The sequence below is a fragment of the Nelumbo nucifera genome, chromosome 3 (assembly GCF_055504915.1).
Source record: "Nelumbo nucifera cultivar China Antique chromosome 3, China Antique-T2T, whole genome shotgun sequence".
Classification (NCBI taxonomy): Eukaryota; Viridiplantae; Streptophyta; class Magnoliopsida; order Proteales; family Nelumbonaceae; genus Nelumbo; species Nelumbo nucifera.
Window position 1 is genome coordinate 66,048,883 of NC_142651.1, and position 7,703 is coordinate 66,056,585.

The following is a 7,703-nucleotide window of genomic DNA, read 5'->3' on the forward strand; positions in this document are numbered from 1 at the left end:
GAGTTCCCATTTTCTGGTGAAGCCCCTCCCACATCGGTCTATGACGCCCCTATCATCTTATGAAACACTCTGACAGATCCAATAGCAAATGGATAGCCCAATTTTATGGTGTGTTTCCTCATTACTGAAGTCCCATCATTGTGCTAATGATAGAAGGCCTTTAGAGAGTTCATCATATGGATCTCCCTATCACATGCACTCATATTTGCTAGAGGGAACAAGATTACGCCCTATTTCTAATTTTAGGTCAAACCAAAGTGGCTCCCATTGACTTTTCTAAAGTCAGATTTCTGGTGGGCCTTAATCGACTAGGGGTTCCGTACGCATCCCTTTTCAAGGTTCTGGGGCCCACCAAGTAAGGAGAGGTCATCCAATGACCTTAAGGGACACCATGGCAATGATGTGCATTCAGCCATGGTGCGCGCAAGAGCCACTAATGAGTCTTCATGGGCCAAATGCTTATGGCCCATGGTTGCAGTACATCAAACATCCAAACATCACATGTAGAGGAAGAAGTGATCCAATCAATTAGCTACTATAAAGCCCATTGAACAGCCCATTTAAAATCCATAACATTAACAATTAATGTCTACTAGGTGTATGGGTTGAATCGCAGTTAGCAGTTCGGCCCATACAACTTTTCTCACAAGAGTGGGCTTTTGCAGTTTTAACCTTTCAAAACTGGGCTTTACAGGTTGGCTGAATTAATCCCTGTAATTGAACATCAGATTTGGAATAGCAAGTGTGAGAAAAATGGACTGAAAACAGTCCCCTTCGAACCCTAGATTCGGTCCAAACAATTTTGGTCCAATCTAGTCCGAAATGGTCCGAAACTGATTTTCAATTCAAGAACTAATTCATGAAAGATCTGAAATTAATAATTTTGATTTCAAGCAATCACAAATCAACTATGGACTGTTCGCACCACTTGCAAAACAGAGGTTAATCACTAGGATTGCAGTTTCACAAACTGCAAATCGCAGAAAATGGTTTCTCCATCTGCAAATCTCCAGCATCGCCTTCTTCTTCCTTCTTCTTCAATCAAGAAAAATAAAAAAAATAGAAATCCTATTTCTATTAATTTATTACATTCTTGATCAAATCCTATACATTCAGTCCAGAAAAAAATTATTTACAGACCGAATTGAATAAAATAAATGAATAAAAGGGAAAAAGGGTGCGCAGACCATCTGCGCCAAATCTGCATTGCGATCTCCAGGTTCGAACAGTCCATTAAATCAAAATAAATAAAGAACAATTCTAAATAAATTTTGGATTTAACAAAAACAAATTTCAGATCAATCACCCTTAACAAGAAACAGTTTCTTGAAATAAAGAAAACAATCTGCGCAAATCTTGGCAGAACATCTTCTGTCCATCTACGCAGGTTCAGATATGATTTTCTTTTGGTTCAAGATTCAAACTTGTGCACAGGTCCCAGGATCGGAACCTGGCTCTTATACCACTGAAAGAATGGTAGGATCCATCTAATGGATGCCAAAAGGTTGCGGAATGGGTGGGGGAATTTCAAAAATTTTCTTACTTTCTTCCAACTAGGAATCATATTCCCTAAATTTAGAATACAATATTCAAGGATCCTACTTGAACCATAATCGAACCAGATCTGAACCAAAAGGAAAAGGGAGGATTATACCTGATCCGGAGAAGTAGTATCTCCCAAAGTTGGTGTTCATGCCCAAAGAGGACACCAAGATCCACTCTTACTGAAGATGACACAGCTGTATGTGGAACGGAACCAGTAGAGTGCGTCCAACACTAGATCCTTTGCAAGAATCCTCTGGAAACTCTGAGCACCAAGTCTTTTCAGTCTTTTCTGCAAAGCTGATGTCAAGAAACAACTTCTTGGTTTCTTTCTTCTTTAAAGATCGAATCTTGTAAGAAAGGATGGCGGCGGTTGGAGGAGAACTCCTAGAATGAAGATGGCTGAATAGCTTCTCTTCTCTCTGAACTCTGTATGAGATCTGATCTCAATTCATAGGAAGCTTTCTTGCTTACTACCCCTGTTCGAAATTTGATGTTTTTCTCTTAGGGTTTCTCCTCTTTTCTTCTTGATTAAGAAACCTCCTAATTAGAAGTTATCCCAATCCAAATCAGTATTTGGATAGGGGATGATCTTAATCCTATCTGCAGATTAAGTTAGCTTACTCCTGATCTTATCAGGAGGTTACCAGATTCAAATTGGATTTGAATTTGGTCTCCCAGAGTGGATAAGGTTAAAGGCCCAATCCTTTTACTAACATTAATCTCAGGTTTGCCCCATAGATGGGTGATCATATCAGCCCAGCTCGAAATGGGCTTTTAGCCCACTAAGTGTTTAGTGCTTGACTAGTTTCCAATCTGCTGCCCAGTTGGGCTTCTTTGTATGGCGTGGGACCCAAGCATTGATCTATACACCAGCCACATGGGTTCGGCCCAGCCTTTATTACAAGGCCCAGCCGAATTCACTGAAAAACTCAGTGAACCCCTGAGCCCATCATATGGACCTTATGGACCCAACACTTACATTAAGTGGTCCCTGGGCCAAGCCATCTTATAAAAACCCAGGGGCTATGGGTAGGTGCAAGATTAGCCCATCAGGTACTATCCTAAATGGTCTTACACTTAACCTCTCAGCCCTTAATGATCAAGCACTGCTCGACAAGAGAGGACCTCTCCCTTGGCTGCAAGGAACAGTGCCGCACTCTCTTTTCACATGGATCCCGAGAATTAAAACCACATGCAAATACGTTGAAACCGTACATACATATATATATATATATCATATATAAATTTTGCAAAACAAAATTCCAACGATTGAAATCAACTGCCGACAGTTTGGTTTACATCAGAAAGAGTGCATTCCCGATCATTACTTTTGTTCGACAAAGGGGCTGATCCTGTCACTATGATCACCCACTCAGATGAATTCTCAGACTGTCCCAACATACCCAAGTTTTGATCCCCGCTAAGGATCTCACTGATTGGCATATCAAAGACAGTCCGATCCAACACCTAGTGAAGTGTCAGAATCGAGTCTAGGGGTTAGGTGTAACTTTCCTGTTTTTCCCATCTGTCTCCAAGGTCCAGGGCAATACTGGAAATCTGGTCTGGTTCAAGGATTCAAGTAATCCCATACTGCTTGTGCCTTGGGTCTTACCCTGGTGGCCGAGATAGGCCATCCCAACACTTGGTGGAACTCCATTATCAGCCTTGGTAGAATAAATCTCCCCAAACTTATCCAATGACTGTGAACATTTAAAACTAACACGAGTCTCTATAAGTGTCCAGTTTTAGGGTTTTACACAGAATTATACCAAACAACATGAATCAAACATGCACTTTATTTATTTACACTAAATATCAAAAGTACATCAAATCGGATTGAAGCTAAGGGCATACAAAACTGTCTAACAATCATCACTTACCCCATTGTGTTTGAAGGTGTCACATATTTCTAAAAAGTTAGAAATGTGTGCATTGGGATCTTCGTAGGCCAAACCACAGAATTGCACCATGTTTTGAATCATTTGTATGATGGCCGGTTTGATCTCAAAGTTGTTAGCAGCAATATTGGGCCTGATAATGCTGGAGGCAGCTCCAATGAGTGTGGGTTTGGCATAATCCATCATAGTCCTCTGCTCAGCTATTTCTTGAGCTTCTTGAACTTCTTGCTAGACTTGTCTGGCTGCTCTTAGATGGACACAGAGAGTTCTTTCAATCTCCGAGTGGTAGAGGATTTCCTCCAGCTTGACTTTGCTTGTTAGAAACTGTGAAAGTCAAGGCAAGAAACAAGATAATACAAAAGAATACAATTACCTAAGCCTATCATAGTTAAGATAAGTACAATGAATTATTGCCATACAAGTACCAATCATAAATAATTTTGAACCAACAATCCATTAGTTGCAGCATCTGCTTTCAGACCTACAATTCTTTAGGATTATTGCTTCAAACAATAATAACTGAAATTTGAATTGAAATGCAATGTACACTACTGCACACATCCATTCACCTCTACTGGACTGAGGGCGGTTTATCAGAGCTGAATTGACAATGCCTTCAGAGGACATAATTAGAGCTATAACTCGACCTGAGCCAGATTCAGGTCTGTGAGCTATTCAAGTGTATGGCTTCAAGAAATCTTGAAGAACTCTTATGACCTGAAATCAAGTCTAATTTTGACCTGCATAAGCTGCTGCTATTGAAAGCAGTTTAGTTCACAATGAATCCAATCAATATTTTGGTTCAGATTCCTTATGAATTCATACAAATGTCCCATAAGCCAAAAATAGCAACCCATAGTGCAGTAGTAGTAAACTAATCATTCCACATATTTTCAAATTCAAGGCATTGCATTAAAACTATTGAGGCATCAAAAATTCTCAAAATAAACAAACTTTTCCTCAACCAAATCAGCTCAGATAGAGTAGAGCACAAGTTGTTTAAATACAGCAAAGTCTGCCCTGCTAGGTCTGTTCACAATTCCAGTTCAAATCTGGGTGATTTCAATCAAATACAATTTTGCAGCTACAGCAAATTTTGCAGCAGCTGAAACCAAATATAAAGCTAATTATTCAATCAAATATAGCAACTACTTAATGCCAGGTCAGTGGATCTGCAATATGCTGTACTTAAGGACACATCAATCAGGGCTGGAATGAGATCTGAATTGAATTAGGGCTGGGGCCTAGATCAAAGCTCCAATATTCACATCTTATTCAAAGTACTCACATCTATCATAAATAATCAGGCTGAGATCAGGTCTGCAATGCATACAATCTGTATATGCTGCTGCAATCCAAATTAATGGCAACAGTTCAGCCCACTGTTGATTCAGCCCAGGTTTTGCTTCAGATCTCATATCAGCCCCTATCTGTCTAGCTCATATATATTAAGCTGTTCAGTTCACAAATTTACAGAAACCTGAAATCAGGTCTGCACTGTTTGGCATTGTTACTGCTGCAATTTAGGAGTGTTGCAGGACAGAACTGAGTCCAATTTCAGATCAGATCTCATAGCAATCAGAGCTGGCCATCTAAAACATTGAATTTACTAATGGACATCCAAGACTGTGTGCAAGAGGTTTAAAGCAAAAACCTGAAATCATGATGGCTCAAATTAAGTAGTTGTAGAAACCTGAAATCAGGTCTGCTAACTGTATACTATAAGCAGCCCTGAATGCCAGTATATTATACTCATCCAGTTCAGATCTGGTGCAAGTGGTTTAAAGCTAGAAAAATCAGTCCACATATATGATTATCAGTCCACAGATATAACACAAACATTAGTCCATAGACAAACAATCAATCAGATCGGATGAAAGTAATTTAAAGGATAACAAAAACATCAGTCCACAGATATGATTTCAGATCATCAGCCCACATACTGCCTCATGTCATCAGTCAGTCCACAGTAGAAATCAAGTGCACTCTGATATCATCACACATTGCTACTATTTCATCAATGATGCAGATCTGATTTTTACACATTTTGGGTATACTACTACAAGTCCACATCAATGAAGCATCAATGAAATATACTGCAATCAGATCTGAGTTGAGTGGGTTCATACCATCATCCGAATAGGGTACAGAGATTGTACAAGATTTTCATACAATTGGATCTGAAGTTTATTAGAGTAAATGCAAGAGTTCTTTACACCTTCAGATCTGTAATTTTTGCTTTTCAGCAGCTACTGATGCTAAGTTCAGTAGCTAGAACCACAATTCAGATTTGAAATAACACTGATCTGAATTTCAACAAACAAAGCTAACCAATTGTTCATGGGGCATAGCAGATATAACCTAGGGTGAATTGGGGTGATTATAACCCCCAATTACCCTTAAATTTACATCAGTTCAGGTCTGAGTTCAGGGGAACTCAGATCTGAACTGTTGCAGATCTGCTACAGCAGAACTCAGATCTGAACTCAGATCTGAGTTCTGATCCGAATCCTTGGCTTCCATTCTTTTGGTTATATGGTTCTATCTTTTTTTTCCATATTATATTATATATATATTTTTTTTAGTGAAAGAAAAGAATAACAAAGGGCTGAAATATGAACAGACTTTTTTCAACATGAGTGTTGCAGTTCTGCTATAGCAGATCTGAGTGTCGAATGCAACTCAGATCTGCAACACTCATGTTTTTAAAAAAAAAATTCTTTTCTTTTAGAAGACAATAACTTCAAGATAGAAAGGAAAACAGGTCTCCCTTTATTAAAATTAAACTGAAACAGGGAAGAGAAAGTAATCTACTAAAACACAATTACAGTAGTACAACAATTGTAGTCCAAGCTGAAATGACAAATTTAGCAAATTAAACCAACTATGAATGCAATGCTGAATGAGATCAGATTAAGAATGTCTAATGTTTCCCAATATTGTTTCCCTAAATCCCCGAAAATGGCACCAAACTTGATGTGTGGCTTATTGTGACACTAGCAAGTGCACTATCCACTCAAGTAATAGAGTAGTGAGTAGAGTATCATTCCCACAAGGACTTAGGAAACAAGTATCAATACTAAATTGAGTACTTCTTATCTGATTAACAAATAAATCAAAACTTTAATGAAAGCTAAAAATCCTAAACTAAAATCTATCTAAATCATTAGCCTAATTGCCTTCAAATTAGGTTAGAAGAGTAAGCAGTAAATGTCAATCTCAGAATTCAGCAATCTATCAATTTGGATCATACGAATAAATCATGATTGAGCCTTGGTTTGGTCAGACCCCAAGCTCATGAACATCCTCTTTCGAGTGCACGTTCAATCTATGCATGAGTGATGATCCCCATATCTCTATCAAGGATCTAATCCTCATGCATGCATTTCTTCAAACACATCTAAGGTATCAATTCAAAAATGAATTGATCACCAACTGAATTGTGCAAGTTATCTCTAATCTTGCATCCAATTCAGTTCTTGAATAGTAGATCTGAATTCCTAGAGTCTCTCTCAAGCACTCTAGGAATTCCAAGCTTTAGATCCATTCGACCAATCTGAAATTTGTAGATCTGAATTCTCTTTCAAGCAATTCAGATCATGCAATCTCAGATCTGAGTTTTCAAGGTTGATTGGCCGAATTAATCTACAATAACACCCTTATTCAAGAAACTTCAAGTACAATTCATAACCATTCGAATGAATCAAAAAGAATTTGATTGCTGAACTAAAATTTTACAAGTTGAAATACATCAAGGAAGAATGGAAGAAGGAGAAAGAAGAAAGAAAATATAACAAAAAAACTAAATTCAAATTAAAGGAGAATGAAACTACAATTGAATTATTACAAAAGATCTCTGAATCACAAACCCCCAATTTCAAACTCACCTTCTCTTCTTGCTTGCTTGACTTGAACTTCCTTCAGCCCTTCTTCTTCATCTTCCTTGTGCCTAGCCTTCTTCTCTTCTCTTCTCTCAAGGTGGTCGAACCTCTAAGAGTGGGAGAGCCTTCCTCTCAAGCAATTGAACACCTCTCCCCCCTCCTAGAGGCCTTCTTATATAGTTTTCAAGGGCGCTCTTGCCCCTTCTTGAAGCCTCTAGAATGGGGTGTATTACACCCCTTTCTTGAACTTTCTAGAGCTTTCTTGAAAGCCTCCTAAGTGCTGCCACCCCTAGCTCTTTGGGCTGCTATTTGGGCTGCACTTAGGCTCTCTCTTAGCACATGATAGTTATACTTTGAGCTGCTCTTTTGGGCTGAGAAT

The 7,703-nt window shown here is 38.6% G+C and overlaps 1 long non-coding RNA gene across 1 annotated transcript; it reads right to left on the reverse strand.

Annotated features, from left to right (window-relative positions):
• Nucleotides 1-3,323: 3,323 nt before the first annotated feature.
• LOC148801294 (uncharacterized) lies at nt 3,324-7,456 on the reverse strand. The gene is made up of 2 exons (XR_016083758.1): nt 7,331-7,456; nt 3,324-3,767 (listed from the first exon to the last, which is right to left on the reverse strand). It is a non-coding gene; the product is annotated as an uncharacterized LOC148801294 (long non-coding RNA).
• Between the last annotated feature and the right edge of the window lie 247 nt (nt 7,457-7,703).